Source organism: Canis lupus, chromosome 34, assembly GCF_003254725.2.
Source record: "Canis lupus dingo isolate Sandy chromosome 34, ASM325472v2, whole genome shotgun sequence".
NCBI lineage: Eukaryota > Metazoa > Chordata > Mammalia > Carnivora > Canidae > Canis > Canis lupus.
In genome coordinates, this window is record NC_064276.1 from 4,228,900 (window position 1) to 4,247,889 (window position 18,990).

Sequence of the window (18,990 nt, forward strand, 5' to 3'; positions counted from 1 at the left end):
TGTGGGGGGAGGTGGACTGACTTCTCTGACCTAAGTGTGGGTCTGTTCTTGAAGTAATTAATCACTGTGGTCAGGGGCTTGTGTTTCTTAGATGGACCAAGCTTGAGTCATGAGTCTTAAATACATTGATTGGAAAGAGTTTCCCCACAAGGAATCCTGTTACTGGAAGAAACTGGGAGGAAGGGGAAGTGGGGGGGAAAAGCTGTAATTACAGCAGTCCATCCCAGCAACCTTCCAGAATGAAGTGAGAGGCAGCCTCAAGTATCCCTATCATAGGATTTCTTTACTTAAGCTGCTAGACTCAATGGTTTCCTGCCTTCCAATATTTTCTGTGATGAAAAACATGATCAAGAGGGTGCCCCTCACCAACATCTAAGTGACTCTTTCACACATTTTTATCCAGGAGACATTTTTCATGATGTAGTTGAGGCTCAATACTTACATTACTCATGTTTGGAGTCAATTAAACCCATTTAAAGTACAACAGCAAGCCCTTGCAAGACCTAGGGTTTAGCGCCAGTGGTGCTTTGTAGATAATGTCACCACAAGCCAGGAGTCATTGCGGGGTGTGCAGTGTCACTGCACCTGGTAATTGAATGTTATGTTGTGTTGGAGCCATTCTGTTACTAAGAAACAGATACTCTTCAGCCAAATTGCATGGAGAAACAAAAATTGATTGTCAACAAATTTGTGGCTTGGATGTTATTACTCAGAATAAATTGCAAGGGGGAAAATGGCCTTTATGAGGGTGTTGATATATTTTTAATAGGAAATCTCCATCTCTGATAGAGTAGATTACAAATGTTTCTAAGGAAAAATGGTACAGTAGGTTTATCATATAAGCGCTTTCTGCTGGTTTTAGTAAATTGAGTTCCTTCAGTGCCAGGAAACTGATGGCATTTATAAACAAGAGACACAAACACCCTCTCTATCATTGAGATTTTAGGCCATTTACATACAGTGCCATCATTTTTAATTACTAGGAAAAATTACGTGCAAGAAAAACAACTATTAGAGCTCTGCTGTAGAGACAGAGAGGAAGAAATCATTCTCTTGAAATTTGTGTTTTTAATTCTTCGCTTTGAGTGTTGACCTAGCCATGAAGTGGTTTGTGTGGGCACAGTGGTCTTTGAACTTGTTCTTCCTTTCACTGGAGATTGGTTTAGGTCCAATAATTGCCGTAGGATATAGTTATGCATGCTGGAGGGCCAGCAGAGCAAGCGGAGGGCAGTCAGGTGTTCCTGGGGTGAAGGCAGACAGCACTCTATTGCCCCGACTGTCCCCACTGTGGCACCACTTATCCTGTGTGTGCACTCCTCAGAGGAAATGGATGGAGAAGACAAGGTCCTAGTGGGGCAGTGAGGAGGCATCCCTGTCTCATCTCATGCCCAAGGGCTTGTCTGAATTGGAGCAAGAAAGAAAAGTCAAATGTGATGAAGGGTTGGAGAAACCCATCTGGAAAGTCAGCAGAGTGAGCAGGACCTTCCGGATCACTACTTGACTTGTCTGGACAAATACTGAAGGGAATTTAGGAACTTCCAACTCAGAAATGGCACTGAAGCTATGAGGTTCTTTCCCACTTCTGGGTACAGAGCAGGGAGTCACATCACATAACCAGGCTGATGTAAATCTCATGACACCATGTCTGCCAGGCACACTCAGGACCTCTCTCTATAGTAGTTGAATAGGGCCTCCCATATACAACTTTATGAAGATGGATGAAGGGGTGTGTTGAGAGCAATTAGGGCTGCATTCTGGAGTGAGACACATAGATAGAGATGGAGACATATGTACACACACACACACACACTTATAAATATATATAAATAATTTATGAGATAGAATAATATATGCAGTAGGGGTAATTTATTAATATGCATGCAATACATGTTTACATGTAATATGTATTACTTCTTACATATATAATGTATGCAGTGTGTAATATATTAACATCACACATTATATTCATACACAAGACACAATACAATACTAATAATACAGCTCTATCATCAATACTATATTACATTAGATGTATGTGTTGCTCATGTATTTATTGAGACACACAAACAGATGTGCTGTCCAGTTGTGTCCCTTCTCAGGCAGTGAGTTCATGGCCCCATGGTTTGGGAGGAGCTCCTCTTCTGGCCCTGTCTGGACTGGGGGGCTTCTCTCAGGTTCTGCTGACCCTCCTCTGTGCTCCATGGCCACCTAGGCTGCAATTTGCTTCCCTGTAAGGCACTAATGACTAACTGCAGGATAGTACAGTCTCTGCTTAGGTGATTTGTATTTACGAATAGTCTTTGGTGATAGATTTTTCCAGAAACTCTGCTTCTAGAAGGCAGATGGGATGGTGCCAGCCCATAGAATGTGGAGACTTTTGCTCAGAGGTGGTGCTGGTTCTTCTATTCGTGTATGGTTACTTAAACTCAGGTCTTTGTCATTTTATTGTGTTCACTTGGGGCTACTCTTGAATGTCCTCTAGAAGTAAGTTCATTTTTTCCAAAATGAGTCCCATGATTAACCCAGGACCTGCCCAGTCCCATATGTCATGTTCTCTGGGGGGCTATGAGATCCAGGTATCCCTGACTGGTGAGTGTGGGGAGTGCTGATGGGTTTGGACGAGGACTGTCTCCAGACAGCATTCACGATGGCACGGTGGCTTTGGTGCAGATGGGTTTAGTTTCCTCTGTTCCTGCCCTCTGGCCTGTTTGTCTCCTGCTGTCTTCACCAGGCATGGCCACCTCTGAGCTCTCTGAAGGCTCCGTAGGCCCTCCTCCTCTTCTCTGTGGTGGTCACACCACTCTCTCTGTGTTCGGTTCCATCAGTGGCTGGTATTTCTCTGGCTTCTCAGCTCCACTGGACCCTGTTTCACCCTCAGAGAGGCAGGTTGTATGCCAGAGTCTACTTTAGGAGCAGTGGGGCCTAGCTGGGGGTCCACCAGCTGGGGCATCTCCTGTCTCCATCCTTGTGTGGTTTCATGGTTCTTTGCCTGTATGCAAAATGTTAGGAATATAATTTACTCAATAGGTAAAATTGCTCCTCAATGGAACATATTTTTATTAGCTATTGAAACAATGTTCCACAAATTCTCTATGTAATGTAATATTATTTCACTGGAAGCATGTTAATTTTAGGGTAAGAGACTGCAGAAGGATGACTGGTATTAATTTGTGATTTATCCATCTCTGGGAAAAATTAGGAAAATGGCCTTGTCTGTAGATTAGTTTAGGCTTATTTAATCTTTAGTCAAACAATCTCCCTGTATTAGTTTCCTGGGGCTGCCTTGACAAGTTAACACAGACTCGGGAGCTTGAAACGAGAGACATTTCTCTGTCACAGTGTCAACAGGGCCACACCTCCTCTGAGGCCTCCAAACACAAGGTACAAGGGGGCAGCCTTCCTTTCCACCCCCAGCTTTTGGGGGCTCCTCCCATTCCTTGGCCTGTGGTAGTGCCACACCACTCTCTGCCTCCATCATCTGGGTCTGGGTCTTCTTCTGTCTCTTATAGGAACATGTGTCATTGGATTTAAAGCCACCTGGTTAATCCAGGATGATCTTACCTTGGATCCTTAATGACCTTTGCAGAACCCCTTTTTCCAAATCAGCTCATAGCCCCGGGCTCCTGGCGAGCTTGTCTTTGGGGGAGACCACCCCTCTACCCACTGTAGTCCCTCTTCTTCTCGAGTTTTTTCCAAGGAGGTGCATTTTTTGTTTATTTTTAAACCTGCTCTGATTTCAATAATGTGTCTTTCAAGACAGAGGTTCTCAAATGGTAGTGCATGACCAGTAGCATCGGCCTCACCCGGGAACTTATTAGAAATGCCATTCCCCAGGCCTCATGCCAAACCTACTGAATAAGAAACTGGCCCTGTGGCTCTGGCATCTGTTTCAACAGGCCAGCCAGGGGATCTTGCTGCATCTCCACTGGGAACCAGTGCCTTCAGAGGGGACTCCCATTCTTCTTTAGTACCCTGACTTGCTGGGCTAATGGGGAGCTCACAGGCCATGGGGGCTGGATAGGCTCAGCTCTGCTCTCTCCCTCCCTTCATCTCTGGTGCAGAAGAGCTGTGAGCCCAGGGAAGTTCCTGATACCACACCCCTACCCCATCTTTTGGTGATAGCTAAAGGGCCGCTACTCTGGCCCGAGAAAGGGGAGTGGCTGCCCCCTTTGGTCCTTCTGGCAGAAGCAGTGTTTTCAATATTCTGCTCACAGGGCACTTTGGGGGTGTTATGGTTGAAGTATGTCCTTCACCCCCCAAATTCATATACTGAACCATTACCTCAGAATGTGACTTCATTTGGAGCTAAGGTGGTTGCAGATATAATTAGTTAACATGAGGCTGTGCTGGAGCAGGGTGGACTCCTCATCTGGTATGACTGCTGTCCTATAAAAAAGGGAAATTTGGACATATATACACCCAGGGAGAACGCCATGTGAAGATGAAGGCAGAAATGTGATGCCGAAGATTGCCAGCAACCCCCTGGAACTAGGCGAGAGGCACAGAGCAGACTCTTCCTCAAGCCCTCAGTGAGGAACCCACTTGGCAACACCTCAGTCTTGGTCCTCCAGCCTCCAGAACGGTGAGACAGTACCTTCCTGAGTTGAAGTCCCCCTGGTCTGTGGTACTCGGTATGATAGCCTGAGGAAACTAAAACAAGGAACATTTAGGGTTAATTTTCTTTTGTGAGCTGGCCTGAGTTCTGAACAATTAACTTCAAAAGAACTTTTCGAGCACAACTCATTTGTCAGTTGGGAACTGCCTTACAGCAAAGCAAAAGCTCTCTGTCATGTTGACAATAATTTGGGACACGCAGTTCTCGGTTCCCAAGAGTGTTCGAGATGATATTTTTAGTGAGTTTTAAGTGATTGTAGTATCTTAAAACAGGTTGTCAAAAGAAAAATATGTTAGATTTTATAGCACTTTTGACCTTCTTCTTCTTCTTTATCTTTATTTTCCTTTGGAATTACCCTTTATAAACGTTTTTCCCTTAGAATTTTTCATTTATTCAGAACTACAAATCAACACAATTAGATACGAAGGACTCAGCTGAAAATAAAAGCAAATTAATGTATATGTTGAAGGAACATTTTGTGCAATTTTTCTCTTCCAATTAGCCCAATTAGTCAGTGACATCTAGGACTGGTCTTCCAGAAAGAATTACGGGCTTAAAGTCCAGTTCTCCACTTTAATGAGTTGTTCTGAGAGGGCCAGTCATCCTGCATAAATTGATAAGTACGAGATGTTCTGGGTAATAATTCTGAGTGTTTATGTTGCTCTTCCATTGTTCATTAACTTTTGTCAATTAAACTTAAGACTTTAAAAATTTGAAAGAAGTAACAATTCATTGGTTATATGAAACTGCCAAAAAAGGTTATAGTACTCTAACGTAGTACATTTTTCCTCCTATACCTCTTATTGTAGACTGTAATGCGTGTATGCACATGCATATATGCACAGTTCATGCATGCACACACACATGCACACTTCTTCCTTTTAATTCATAAGTGGGTGGGCAAGATTAACGAAAGCCAACAGAAGAGTCGTAGTCTCTGCAGTTGGCACTTGTTCAGCATACACCACGCTGCCTAGATTCTCCTCCTGAGAATAAGAATGTATCTGTTTCACTACCAGGAGAACTTGGAACTAAGAAATGATGATTATGCTCTTCTACGACCTGGTAGTTGGAGCTTGCCTTAATGAGTGGAAAAATACAAGGAAGCATCAAAGAACTACTTTGAAATGGTAACCAGGTGTCCAGCCCTTATTCACTCCTAGGTTCAAATTGAAGTCACATTGTCTCTTAGAGTGACATGACTTCAAACTTCCTCCCTGCAGTTGTCTGCCCCCCCCCCCTTAAATAGTCTCTTGCATATTTGGGGGACTTCTGTGGATTTGGGATCAAGCTCTTTTATGACCTTCCTCTCTAGTCTCATCTTCTTGGACTACTCCACAGTCCTGCTGCCAATGGCCCTCATGGGGAGTGCCCTCTGGTGGACACAGCCCCCCATCTTTTGGTGAAGGCTAAAGGGCCACTACTCAGTCTGAGAAAGGGGCATTACTGACCCCTTTTGCCTCTCTGCCTCCAACATAAATAAGCCCTTCTATTTAGAGCCCACAACACAGTTGAAATCAGTCTGCTTTGGTAAGGTTCTACTGAGTGTGTAAGGATAAAAGACAATTCAAACTGAATCATATATAATCTGGTTTTGCATCAGGTCACTTCATAGTTTTCCCTTGAAATAATGGGCGGGCACTCACTCCACATCTAAGGAACCAAAAGGATGTGTTTAAGACTTTCTCCCAAACAAATGAGCTATCCCCTAGCTTTCACCTCTTGAGAAAATTCTACAGTTCCAGAAATCTTAGAGACTAGTTTCAAATGGGCACCTTCTGACACCAATATCAAGAGCTGTATTTCACAGTCTGTGATCTTAACATAAATCTTGCTAGATAGGTTAAAGGTCAATTTATAATTTCCTGAAGCTAATCTGAATAAGAGAACATTTAAAGTTTTAGTTAGCCAGCCTATAAGTCAGGAATTTCAGGTTGTAGGTTCTAGGCTTGGTAGGTGCTCTTCTCCATGACACCTCCTGGGCATTTTAATGTTCACAAGTCCTACATCCGGAAGAGGAGGAGTGGTATACAAATTCTGCATGTGGGTGCTGCTTTACATTTCATAACAAAGCCATGTTATTCTCCCAATAATATGTACATGCTTCTTCCCTGGAAGAGTTCTTTTCCCTTCAGGAATAATCATGAGTCATTGTGTTAATGATGGTAACAGGCTCAAGAGGCTTCAGAGATGAGAGCCACAGTCCCTGCAATGACTCATGAAGTGACGGGGAAGGCAGATTTACAAACAAATGAGCATGACACAGAATAAACACCGTAATAGTGGGATTTGTGCAGTGCAATGGGAACACAGCATATGGTGGAATTCTGTCTGGTGAAGGGAAGACATTTTTTCTTTGTTTTAAATTAGGAAGATGAGTAGATTTTCCTAAAGTAAATTAGAGGGAAGACTTCCCTAACATGGAGAATATGAGCAAAAGCCTAGAAATATCTGACAAAGCAGACCACTCAGACGAGATTGGAAAGTAGAGAAAATGGAGCTGAGGCTGGAAAGATAAGTTAGGGCTATTTTCTGAGGGTCTTGAATGCCACGTTCAGGAAGGTTTGGCTTATTCTACAGATGGTTCAAATTCTTGGGTATTTTTTTTTATGGGAGTTCAATTTCTCAACATATAGCATAACACCCAGTGCTCATCCCGCCAAGTGCCTCCCTCATTGCCCATCACCCAGTCACCCCCCCCCCACTTCCCCTTTCACTACCCCTTGTTCATTTCCCAGAGTTAGGAGTCTCTCATGTTTTGTCACCCTCACTGACATTTTCACTCATTTTCTCTCCTTTCCCTTTATTCCCTTTCACTAATTTTTATATTCCCCAAATGAATGAGACCATATAATGTGTGTCCTTCTCCAATTGACTTATTTCACTCAGCACAATACCCTCCAGGTCCATCCACGTCGAAGCAAATAGTGGGTATTTGTCGTTTCTAATGGCTGAGGAAGAGGACGACCATCCCCGATAGAGGAGGACCATTCTTCGGTCAAGGGTATACGAGTAGCTGCGCTCCCCTGCTAGAACCTCCAAACAAGCTCTAATGGCTGAGGAATATTCCATTGTATACATAGACCACATCTTCTTTATCCATTCATCTTTTGATGGACACTGAGGCTCCTCCACAGTTTGGCTATTGTGGACATTGCTGCTATAAACATTGGGGTGCAGGTGTCCCGGCATTTCACTGCATCTGTATCTTTGAGGTAAATCCCCAACAGTGCAATTGCTGGGTCGTAGGGCAGGTCTATTTTTAACTCTTTGAGGAACCTCCACACAGTTTTCCAGAGTGCTTGTACCAGTTCACATTCCCACCAACAGTGCAAGAGGGTTCCCTTTTCTCCACATCCTCTCCAACATTTGTGGTTTCCTGCCTTGTTAATTTTCCCCATTCTCACTGGTGTGAGGTGGGATCTCATTGTTGATTTGTATTTCCCTGATGGCCAGTGATGCGGAGTATTTTCTCATGTGCTTGTTGGCCATGTCGATGTCTTCCTCTGTGAGATTTCTGTTCATGTCTTTTGCCCATTTCATGACTGGATTGTTTGTTTCTTTGCTGTTGAGTTTAATAAGTTCTTTATAGATCTTGGATACTAGCCCTTTATCTGATACGTCATTTACAAATATCTTCTCCCATTCTGTAGGTTGTCTTTGAGTTTTGTTGACTGTTTCTTTTGCTGTGCAGAAGCTTCTTATCTCAGTGAAGTCCCAATAGTTCCTTTTTGCTTTTGTTTCTCTTGCCTTCATGGATGTATCTTGCAAGAAGTTGCTGTGGCCAAGTTCAAAAAGGGTGTTGCCTGTGTTCTCCTCTAGGATTTTGATGGAATCTTGTCTCACATTTAGATCTTTCATCCATTTTGAGTTTATCTTTGTGTATGGTGTAAGAGAATGGTCTAGTTTCATTCTTCTCCACGTGGATGTCCAATTTTCCTTGCACCATTTATTGAAGAGACTGTCTTTTTTCCAGTGGTTAGTCTTTCCTCCTTTGTCGAATATTAGTTGACCATAAAGTTGAGGGTCCACTTCTGGATTCTGTTCCATTGATCTATGTGTCTGTTTTTGTGCCAGTACCACATTGTCTTGATGACCACAGCTTTGTAGTACAACCTGAAATCTGGCATTGTGATGCCCCCAGCTCTGCTTTTCTTTTTTAATATTCCCCTGGATATTCAGGGTCTTTTCTGATTCCACACAAATCTTAAGATGATTTGTTCCAACTCTCTGAAGAAAGTCCGTGGTATTTTGATAGGGATTGCATTAAATGTGTAAATTGCCCTGGGTAACAGTGACATTTTCACAATATTAATTCTTCCAATCCATGAGCATGGAATATTTTTCCATCTCTTTGTGTCTTCCTCAATTTCTTTCAGAAGTGTTCTATAGTTTTTAGGGTATCTATCCTTTATCTCTTTGGTTAGGTTTATTCCTAGGTATCTTACGCTTTTGGGTGCAATTGTAAATGGGATTGACTCCTTAATTTCTCTTTCTTCAGTCTTATTGTTAGTGTATAGAAATGCCACTGATTTCTGTGCATTGATTTTGTATCCTGCCACACTGCCGAATTGCTGTATGAGTTCTAGCAATCTTAGGGTGGAGTCTTTTGGGTTTTATATGTACAGTATCATGTCATCTGCGAAGAGGGAGAGTTTGACTTAAATTCTTGGGTATTTGCACAAGATATGTGCTTCCTCTTTCAGGATGTAGAGATGTAGCTGAGAAGGGGCAGCAGGAAAGGCCACATGGATGGTTCTCTCTAATGCAGTAGGAATGGAAGTAAAATTGGGTTTCCTCATCAGAAAGCTGGATGTGTGGTACAGTGCTGAAGGCAATGGGGAGAAGCTAGTTCTTGTGTAGCTCTGGGTCATCAGTGTAGAAATGATAGGTAAACGTATGTGTTGTTACAAGTGGGTTGGCATAAATTCAAGGAGTAGTAATATTTATGAGGTTTCAAGAGGGAAACTATCATGGCAGAACTCAGGAGGGGGTGGTCAGAGATGGAGGGGTCAACTAACTGATGTGATAAGATGGGGGACGGTGGGGGTTTCAACAAAGAAGAAGGAATCAAATGTAGAAGAGGTCCAGAAATATAGTAGTAGAAAACCATACACTGGATTTAGTGATTAAAGAACCAGAGGAAGTCTCTTTCTTGGTGGAATGATTTTGGGGAAGCGAAGAATTGCAGGGGTTGAGAACAAAAGGGCAGAGGAATGTTGAGGCTTCAATTGGAGACAATTATTTCATGAATATTTAATAGTGTGAATGAATATGTACTCAGGACTTGTGTCTATACTCATCAATTACTCTGAGCTAATTATGTGATCTGGACAACACAAGGATCCCTGCTCTGCCTCTTAAAATAACTTCCCTCCTTCAGTCTCTGACAGTAGGCATATCTCTGCTCATTAGCTGGGGTGTAGGCAGTAATTTTTAGTGTTTGAAATGGCAGTGGAATGTAGGAGAAGAAAAGCCTCTCCTAGAATTGTAAAAAACCTTATCCTTGGAGAGTGAAAAATCCACATGTAACTCTGATGTACTCCATATATTAGTTTGCTGGGGCGGCCATAACAAACTACCCAGAGTGGGTGGCTTAAACAACAGAGATTTAATTTCTCACCGTTTCAGAGGCCAGAATTCTGAAATTGAGGTGTCCCTGGGGTTGGTTCCTTCTGAGGAATGTAGGAAGCTCTTGTAGGTTCTCTCCTTGGCCTGTAGATATCCGTCTTCTTCCTGTGCTTTGCATGGCTGCCCCCTATTTGCTTGTGTATCTGTATCCAAATTTCTGCTTTGAAATAAGGACACCAGTCGCATAGGATTAGAATCACATTTGAAATAATCTCATTTTAATTTACTCTTTAAAGACACCATCTCCAAATACAGTCACACTCTGAGGTGCTGGGGTAGGACTGCATCATGAATTTGGGGGGCCATAATTCAGCCCATGGCACCCATCCCCTACAGTAATCTGTAATGTATTTGGGGGAGTTTGAGAAGCACTTAAACCAGAGGCAGGGGATCCCTGGGTGGCGCAGCGGTTTAGCGCCTCCCTTTGGCCCAGGGCGCGATCCTGGAGACCGGGGATCGAATCCCACGTTGGGCTCCCGGTGCATGGAGCCTGCTTCTCCCTCTGCCTGTGTCTCTGCCTCTCTCTCTCTCTCTGTGTGACTATCATAAATAAAAAAAAAAAAAAAAAAAAAAGAACCAGAGGCAGATTATCCACATGGGCCCAGAGAATGAGAGTGGAAGAAGAGGACGTTTCTGGTGTGGGAACTTCACCATCTTCTGGACAGGATATCCTGAGCAGCAGGCATGCTTTCATCTCTTTGAAAAGTTTTCTGTGTCCCTATGACTTGATGTTACTCTCCACAAAATCATTCTACCATCTTTTCTTGTTTTTCACTGCATGCTCATCAGTCTTTCGTTTATAACCTAACTGTCCATGTTGGAATTTTCGAAGAGGTGAGAATATGTTGACCAGAAGAGATAAGTCTCATGGTGAATAGAGTTCTTTTTTTTTTAAGGTTTTATTTTTAAGTAATCTCTATACCCAACAAGGGGTTCAAACCAACAACCCTGAGATCAAGAGTCACACTGTCTACTGACTGAGCCATCTAGGTGCCTCAGTAAAGAGTTCTTTTGATGTGAATTAAGAAACCATCATTCTTATTTATAGAGGAGCCTCTCAAAGACAGCGAGAGCCAGTCCCTGGGACACCTCTGATGCCTGGCAAAGCTGTGCATCAGGCACCTTCCTCAGTTCTTTTCTCCCAGGAAATTGGGCTCTACTTGGGCTTCTCAGGCAGCTTCTGTGGCTCTCTTCACTAAAAGTGCAACACTTGTCAATCCTTTTCATAAAGGATCTTGTGGGAAGACTTTGAACTGTTTGGTAAAATTAGATTTTTGGCTTGCTGTTGGCTTTGTGTTACCCATAGTCTGTCTCCTATTTCCACAGGTAATTGAAATGCAAAAGTAACTTGGCAATGTTACATTCCCCCATCAATCATTGTGTATTTCCATGGTCTTTTGTGGTTTTGTTACTTTATGGTGGCATCTCATCAGGCCAAGACCTCTCCCAAGAAATCATTTGTCATTAGAAAAAAAAAAAGTCATTGTTATAGCCGCAGGGTGTCTGTGTGTACAGCATGGCTATCACTGGAAATGCCTACATCCAGCATGGCCTTTCTTACCCTCCTCCAGAAGTGTTGATCGTAGGCTTCTTCTGCCCTGAGCAAGTGCAGTTTCCCTCACTCTCACTCATGCTTCCCTTTCTCATTTGCCTTAAGGGGTTCTTGTACCCTGAATGTGATATTTTTGTTCAATAAGCCTGACTCATAAATCCACTAGGAGTTATTAATGTTCTTATGACTTTTGCACCAGACAGTGGCTGTATCTTTGACCTGTGATTCAATAGATATGTTCTGAAGAGTGGAAAACTGGAATTGCAGAGGTGAAATATTTATATACTTTCCCTCATCCAAGATTTCAAGGACAAATAAGAAAATAAATACGTCCTGAAAAAAAGTCTAAAGGACAATGGATGTGAGCTACTTAAAGAGAATAAAGAAGCTAATAGGATGTCATTAATGATTAATTTGAAGAACTATAGGTACACGATTGTTTACATGTAATATATTAGTAAATTTTTGGATTTTTCATATTAAAATACTTTGGATTGCATCAGGCAGGGTTTTCCAGGGATGTGTGTGTGTGTGTGTGTGTGTGTGTGTGTGTGTATTGGAAGATGGTATTCAAAATCTGTAGTTCAAGTCTGAAGGCCATCAGGCTGGAGACCCACAAAAGAGCCGAGTTAAGTTATGAGTCTGAAGACTGTCATACTGCTAGAGAAGAGTGGATGTCACAATTCAAGTCTGAAGGTTATCTGCTGGAAGAATCATTTCTGGTTCCAAGAGGTCAGTCTTCTGCTCTGTTAAGGCTTCCACTGGTTGGATAAGGCCCACCTATATTATGGAGGGCAATCTGCTTTATTTGAAGTCCACCAATTTAAGTGGAAATGTAATAAAAAAACAAAAACAAAAACAAAAACCAAGAACTCCACAGAAACATCTAAAATAATATTTGATCACATATCTGGGCACCATGTTAGAGCCAAGTTGACAAATAAAATTAACCATCATAGGAATATTCTCCAAAAGTATAAAAGTGTTTTGATTACATTTATATGGATAGTACCTTTTTAACTTTTGTTAGGCTGGTTGACTTCTCATGTATAAATAACAAAGAAGAGGAAGTCATAGGAGCCCATGGTCAGGTAGGATGGAGTCAGGGGGAATGATTCCCTTATAGTTAGTGATGTTTGAATCTTAGAACTCTTTTGAATCTGTATGTCCAGTATAAGTCCATGAAGCTTACACTGCTACATTTGTATGTGTGTTCAGCTTCAGCTAAGCCTTTAGAAAATTTTGGGTTGGATGCAAGGACACTTATTGGAAAGAATAACCAGTTGAGTGATGATACCATCTTATATCAGTTTGAACTGGAAAAAATGACATCATTCTAGAATCTGTAAGCCTCAACATTTTTATCAGTAATTTGAATGAAGATAGGCAGGTGTGATTATTATAATTCTTTGATGTGATAAATCTGGACTGGACAGTAGATAAATAAGATCATAAATAAGGGTCCAGGATAATGTGGAGAGATTCAAACATAGAACTGAATCTAAGGAGAAACTTGCAGGAGCACATTTGTGATCCTCTTCCTGGCTTCTTAAGCACTTCAGCAAACTGCAGGAAAGTGGGGTTGTGTCTTGGTAATGTGAGAAGTGTGAAAAACAGTTGGAGACTTGAGGTGAGAGTGGATTTGATGAATTTGCCAGAGCAAACTGGATGCATTGAAGGCTTGAGCTGAGTTTGCCTGTCAAGTAAGCATTGCCTACTGGGACAGTGCATTGTGCTCACCAGAAAGTCACAAAACAATTGGCCCCTTTGTTTAGTCATTAAATACTTAAATGACTTTGCTAAAAGGGGCCTCCATTTAAAAATTGCTAGAAAGTAGAGTGCTTGGTGAGATATTTCCCTATGCCCTTTCTCGTTACTGTCACATTATTTAGAAAACCAGCACTCAGAATTTGCTTCCACAGTGGAAGTCTTTATAGTATAAATCCATTTGTTATGGCAAATGGATCTCTATTAGTATATTTTAGCTTAAATCAATTATATAAGTGCTTCGTAAGAACATTTATTTTGCCCAATGTTTCACCAACATCAAGGATTTTAGAAAGTGTTTGATCTTTCCTTTCCTGACACTTTTTTTATAAGAGTGATGGGTTTACTAAAATTTACAGTGAAGCTAACCTGATTACTCTGAGCTATTTTTAAGAGGATTAGACTATTTGAGGGCGGATGGATTCTAATCCCATGACTAATGTTTTGGACAACATAGTACAATGCTTTTTGATTATGAAAATTGGTTAGTAACCATGTCAGTATGCTCCATCCTTTGCTGCTTATTACAAACTATACTAAAATGTTTCTGTTGGAACTTGGTTATAGATCAGCTCCATAGCCCTGAATTAATCACTGTGTAGTAGGGCAACCTGCCATGTTGCAGAAGGGATGTAGGGGTAAAGTTCTTTGGCTGTTGACAATTGTGGGTGACTCATTATAGCCAAGTGTTTCCCATTATTTAATCAAGGTTGAATGCAGAAAATGGAGTGGGGTGGTGGTGGTAATAATCATCCCAAAGGGATCTGGTCTTTGCCAGAATAGAATTAAGTGTCCAGGTTGAAGTTTCCAAATGGTTTTTTGCCTAAAACAAAACAGCTTATTTGAGTTTATTACCATCATTGTGCTAAAATTTACAATGGTTACAAGCTTTAATAAAGTGGTTAATTAACATCACTTCTCAAGCACAAAGGGTATCTCATGGATTTGGTAACCATGTCTGTGGACCCAAAGGCCTTTAGTCTGATAAAAGAAAATTTGGGGATATGTTTGTACCAAAGGAAATCTAGAAATGTGGTTTCATTACCAAAAGAGATTTTTCTGAGAGATGCTGAGGGAAGCAGAAGGCAAGAGAATCAAATATTTGAAATTGGGACTATATTGGTGAAAATAAGCTCATGCTCTGTCCCAACCCTTCCCTTCCCCTACTTGTTCCCCAAACCTGGTGGTTCCCTCACCATTATTTGCTAGTTTGGAGCACCACCAGGTAGCTCAAGCTGCACCATCAGAACATAAGGCATCATTCTTTATACCTTCATCTTGCATAGAATTTCTCTATGCCAACAACTGCTAAGTCCTACTGATTATATTTCTTAATAGCCGTTGTAGGAGTTCAGAATGAATTCCCCCAATATGTGCCACTTCAGCACGCAGATTATTTTGAACTGAAACAATCAAGGCCCAAAAGACTCAGGAAGAAACTTTGAGCTTCTCCCTGACTGCCTAAAAGAATTTAAATAGAAGACCAGCTCCAGGAAGAAAAAACTGTTGCCAAAGAGAACTACATTATAATATGAACCAGGGATGGTAAATAAGGAGGAACTTAGCTAGGCCTGTTTGGTCAAAGTCTTGTCTATGTCCCTTTGCTCTGTAGGGCCTAGCAAAAGTTTACTTACTAAACATTTACTCTTCTTTCCCTTTAAAGTTCCAGACCCCTGCCCCCTTCTCCTTAGTTCAGAATGACATATATACCTCATTTGGCCTCACTGTCTTTGGAATCGCTCATGTTTATGTGGATTACAAAATTCAATTTGATTTTTTTTCTCCCTGTTAACCTGTCTCATGTCATAATTCATAGACCAGCTAGAAGAAAAGTTTCCCTCCCCAGAGTCATCTACTTCTCTCCACCTCCACACTACCCTTTTGGGTGAAGCCACCATCATATAGAAACAGTAATCAAATCTGCCTCTCCAAATTCCCCTTAGATCCCTCAGTCTGTTCTTGATACTGCAGCAGAATTGTGTTTTATTTGACAGAGAGAGAGAGAGAGAGAGAGAGTGATAGAGCACAAGAGCAGAGTGGTAGGTAGAGGGAAGGGAGAAACAGACTCTTAGCTGAGCAGGGAGCCTGCTGTGGTGCTCCATTCCAGACCCTGGGATCATGACCCAAATGGAAGGCAGATGCTTAACCAACTGAGCTACCTGGGCACCCCCCAGAGTTATGTTTTTAAGATGCAAATTTGATCATATCCCACCTCCCTCCGCCCCCCCAAACCACTTGATGGCTCCCCATTGCTGTTAAGATGAAATCCCAAATCCTGACTGTGACCTGATGTGGAAAACAAAGGCAGAAGAAAAATGATTAAGTTTTCTTCCTACCTATAGCCCATTGACAAGTCCTTGAAACAGGCAGAGTGGCCTTCCTCTGGAGACTTTGCCCTCTTTGGTAAGGGCAAAAGGCAATCTTAGTCCAACCCCCAGGATCCTGTGAGTCTCCTTTAACATATAAACATTCCTTTGGAAACATCCTTTATCTTTACCCCACCAAGGTACAGTGTTGGCAATCATCCCCCTAGCAGATGGCTCACCGATATACATCTGAAGGGTCTCATAACTGAGATTTTACTAAATAAATGACCTTTTCAAACAATACCTACACCCCCTAGGATCCTGGAAACTTTGCTTCCAAAATATCTGGGAGGCTTATGCTCTCTCTAACCCCTTCTAATGCATCAATCCTTATGACCCCGGTGCAGCTCTTTCTGCCCATGGGTCTTGTCCCTGTGCTTTAATAAAACCACCTTTTTGCACTGAAGATATTTCAAGAATTCTTTCTTGGCTGTTGGCTTCGAACCCTGACATCTTTCCTACATTGTGTGCCATGGACCCCCTGTTACCTAGGCCAGTGTACTCCTGTAGCTTCTCCCTCCTTTGCTCTTATTCTCTGTGCTTCATGCTACCCTTCCTTGGGTTTCTTAAACTGAGGCCTTCCAGCTCAGAGCTTCCATGCACATGGCCTCTGGTTGAATTATCCTCTTCCTGCTTCCACCTTCTGAACTTTTACCGTGCTGACACTTACTCATGTCTCAGCTCTCTCGGTGACTGTAGCTCCCCAAACTAGTCTTTCCCAACTCTGCGGGTTTGGGTTGGATCTCCCAGCCATCTGCCCACATAGCATCCAGTACTTTTCCTTTGTGCATCATTGTGATGAAATCAGTATTTAACTACCTGTTTGGGGGTGTGATCCCTGTCTGGGGATGGAGTCCCACATCGGGTTCCCCGCAGGGAGCCTGCTTCTCCCTCTGTCTGTCTCTGCCTCTGTGTGTGTGTCTCTCATGAATAAATAAACAACAACAACAAAAAATCTTTAACTACCTGTTTGGTGTCTCTCACCAGCAAAACTATAAGTTCCCTGGAGACAGGTACTGTATCTGCTACATCTTCTCTATACCAGAGGTTTGCTTGGTGCCCACCACATTGCAGGAATTTACTAGCTATTTTGTTGTATAGAGAAATAAATGAAAATCAGGGATGTGTGGTTACTATGCCAGGGGGAGCTGTCATATGAGCTAGAAGGTCAGGAACCAAGAACATATACGTACAATAGTTTATGCCTGCATGGCAGCATAATGTGAGTGAATGTGACCCCAGCGCATTTTTTCTCTTCAGGTATGCATTATCCTTTTGGTACATTTCTGCCACACTGCAATCACTCCCTAAGGAAATGGGTGTCAAGAGCAAAGAGTATAGAGAAGCAAGTGGGGTCCTTTTCTGGCTTGTTCGTTGTGAAACTGAGTGTGGCCCAATAAAGAATATATCCCCCAGTTCCTTGCATAGGACTTTAAAACCTTTGGAATTTCCTGAGTGATGAGAGTGTCTCTTCTTATTCTTAATGAGCTCTTTTCAACCACACCTGGCTTTATGCTAACAAGATGACTCAAGGTGGGCCCTTAAACATAAGATTGGGGCTGGCCATGCCCAGAAAGAGCAGGGTCTGGGAAAGGAGCGAGGGGCTAGAGATAGCTCTGCCACATGGCCAGTGATGTAGTAAGACCCCAGTAAGACTCTGGACACCCAAAGCAGGAGGAGCTCCCTGTTTGCTGAACCAACTGATATGCTGTGGTGGGGGAGCATGCCTTGACTCCACAGGGAGAGGGCACGGGAGCTCTGCATCTGGGACCCTCTCAGATTTTGCCCTATGCATCCCCATCATCTGGGTGTCTCCAACTTTTTTCCCTTAATAAAACTTAAATAGTAAGTGCAGTGTTCTCAGTGAGTTCCTTGACTTGTTTTAACAAGTTATTGAACCTGAGGGGGTTATGGGATCCTGAAACTTATACCCTATTAGGGTAAGCAGCCCCGAAACTCGCAACTGTCATCTGAAGTAGGGGAGGTCTTGTGGAGGTCTTGGCCCTTAGCTCTTGGGGTCTGCCCCAACTCTGAGGAGTCAGTGTTGACTCAGGGTCAGTCAGAAGTGAACTGTATGGCAAGAGATCCAGTTGGTGTCAGAGAATTGGTATCAGGACAATAAGAGAGAAGATTTAGGGCAACAATCCCAGCAGAGTTCCCTTCCTTTATGGCTGGTACAGCTGTCCCAGGGAAGAAGTGGGGCATAGATGTTGCGGGACCCCTGAAAGAGGAGCTCCAGTGCCCTACCTTCCTAAGGCAGGTACTATCAGAGTCAGAACCCTCGGCTAGTTTAGTAGAACAGGAGAGCAGAGCAGCCCTGTGCCTCTAGATAACAAGATCCCAGAAAAGAGCTGCCTGTCCCACGAGATCCTGATGAAAGTTCTCAGGTGTTACTGTAGGCAACAACAACTGCCTGACCCCGGGGCTGCTGGGATGGTACAGAAGAAGCAGGAAAGAAGCAACGCACACATGAGGCAGAAAGTCAGATCAGAGGAGCTTCGGGGAATTGGCAGGTGTGGGTGGCTGTAGGGAATGCACATTTCAACAGCCAAGCCATGTGCTCAAGTGTTTGTGTTTGCATATGTGAACGTATGTAAACCCTACATCTCCTATCATTCTCTTGTTAAAGTCTCTCAGTGCCTAACATTTATATAATTTTTGTCAAAAAGCAGAGAAATGGAATCACATCTACCTACATACATTATTGCTTTGCAATATGATCTTTTATGGCAGGCAGAATTATGGTTCCCCAAAGATGTCCATGTCTGAGTCCTTGGAGTACCTTAAACAACAAAAGGAACTTTGCAGATGTGATTTAGTTAAGGATTCTGAGATGGGAGATTATCCCAGAATATACGGGTGGGTCCAATGTAATCACGTGGATCTTCATAAGAGGGAGGCAGGAGGGCCAGATTCAGAGAATATGTGAGGACAGAAGCAGAGGTCAAAGTCAGAGAGAGATTTGAAGATGCCACGTGCATGGCTTTGAAGATGGAGGGAGGGAACATGAGCCAAGGAATACAGGTGGCATCTAGAAGGTAAGCAAGGCAAAAAAAAAA

The 18,990-nt window shown here is 42.6% G+C and overlaps 1 protein-coding gene and 1 long non-coding RNA gene across 11 annotated transcripts in view; one reads left to right on the forward strand and one right to left on the reverse strand.

The window, feature by feature from the left end:
* The window catches only part of ATPSCKMT (ATP synthase c subunit lysine N-methyltransferase), a 251,901-nt gene that overhangs the window by 212,120 nt on the left and 20,791 nt on the right, over window positions 1–18,990 (forward strand). The gene's annotated exons all lie outside the window — the stretch shown is intronic.
* Window positions 1,977–16,683, reverse strand: LOC112662803 (uncharacterized). Its single transcript, XR_003138846.3, has 4 exons — window positions 16,602–16,683; window positions 4,595–4,650; window positions 4,282–4,386; window positions 1,977–2,989 (listed from the first exon to the last, which is right to left on the reverse strand). It is a non-coding gene; the product is annotated as an uncharacterized LOC112662803 (long non-coding RNA).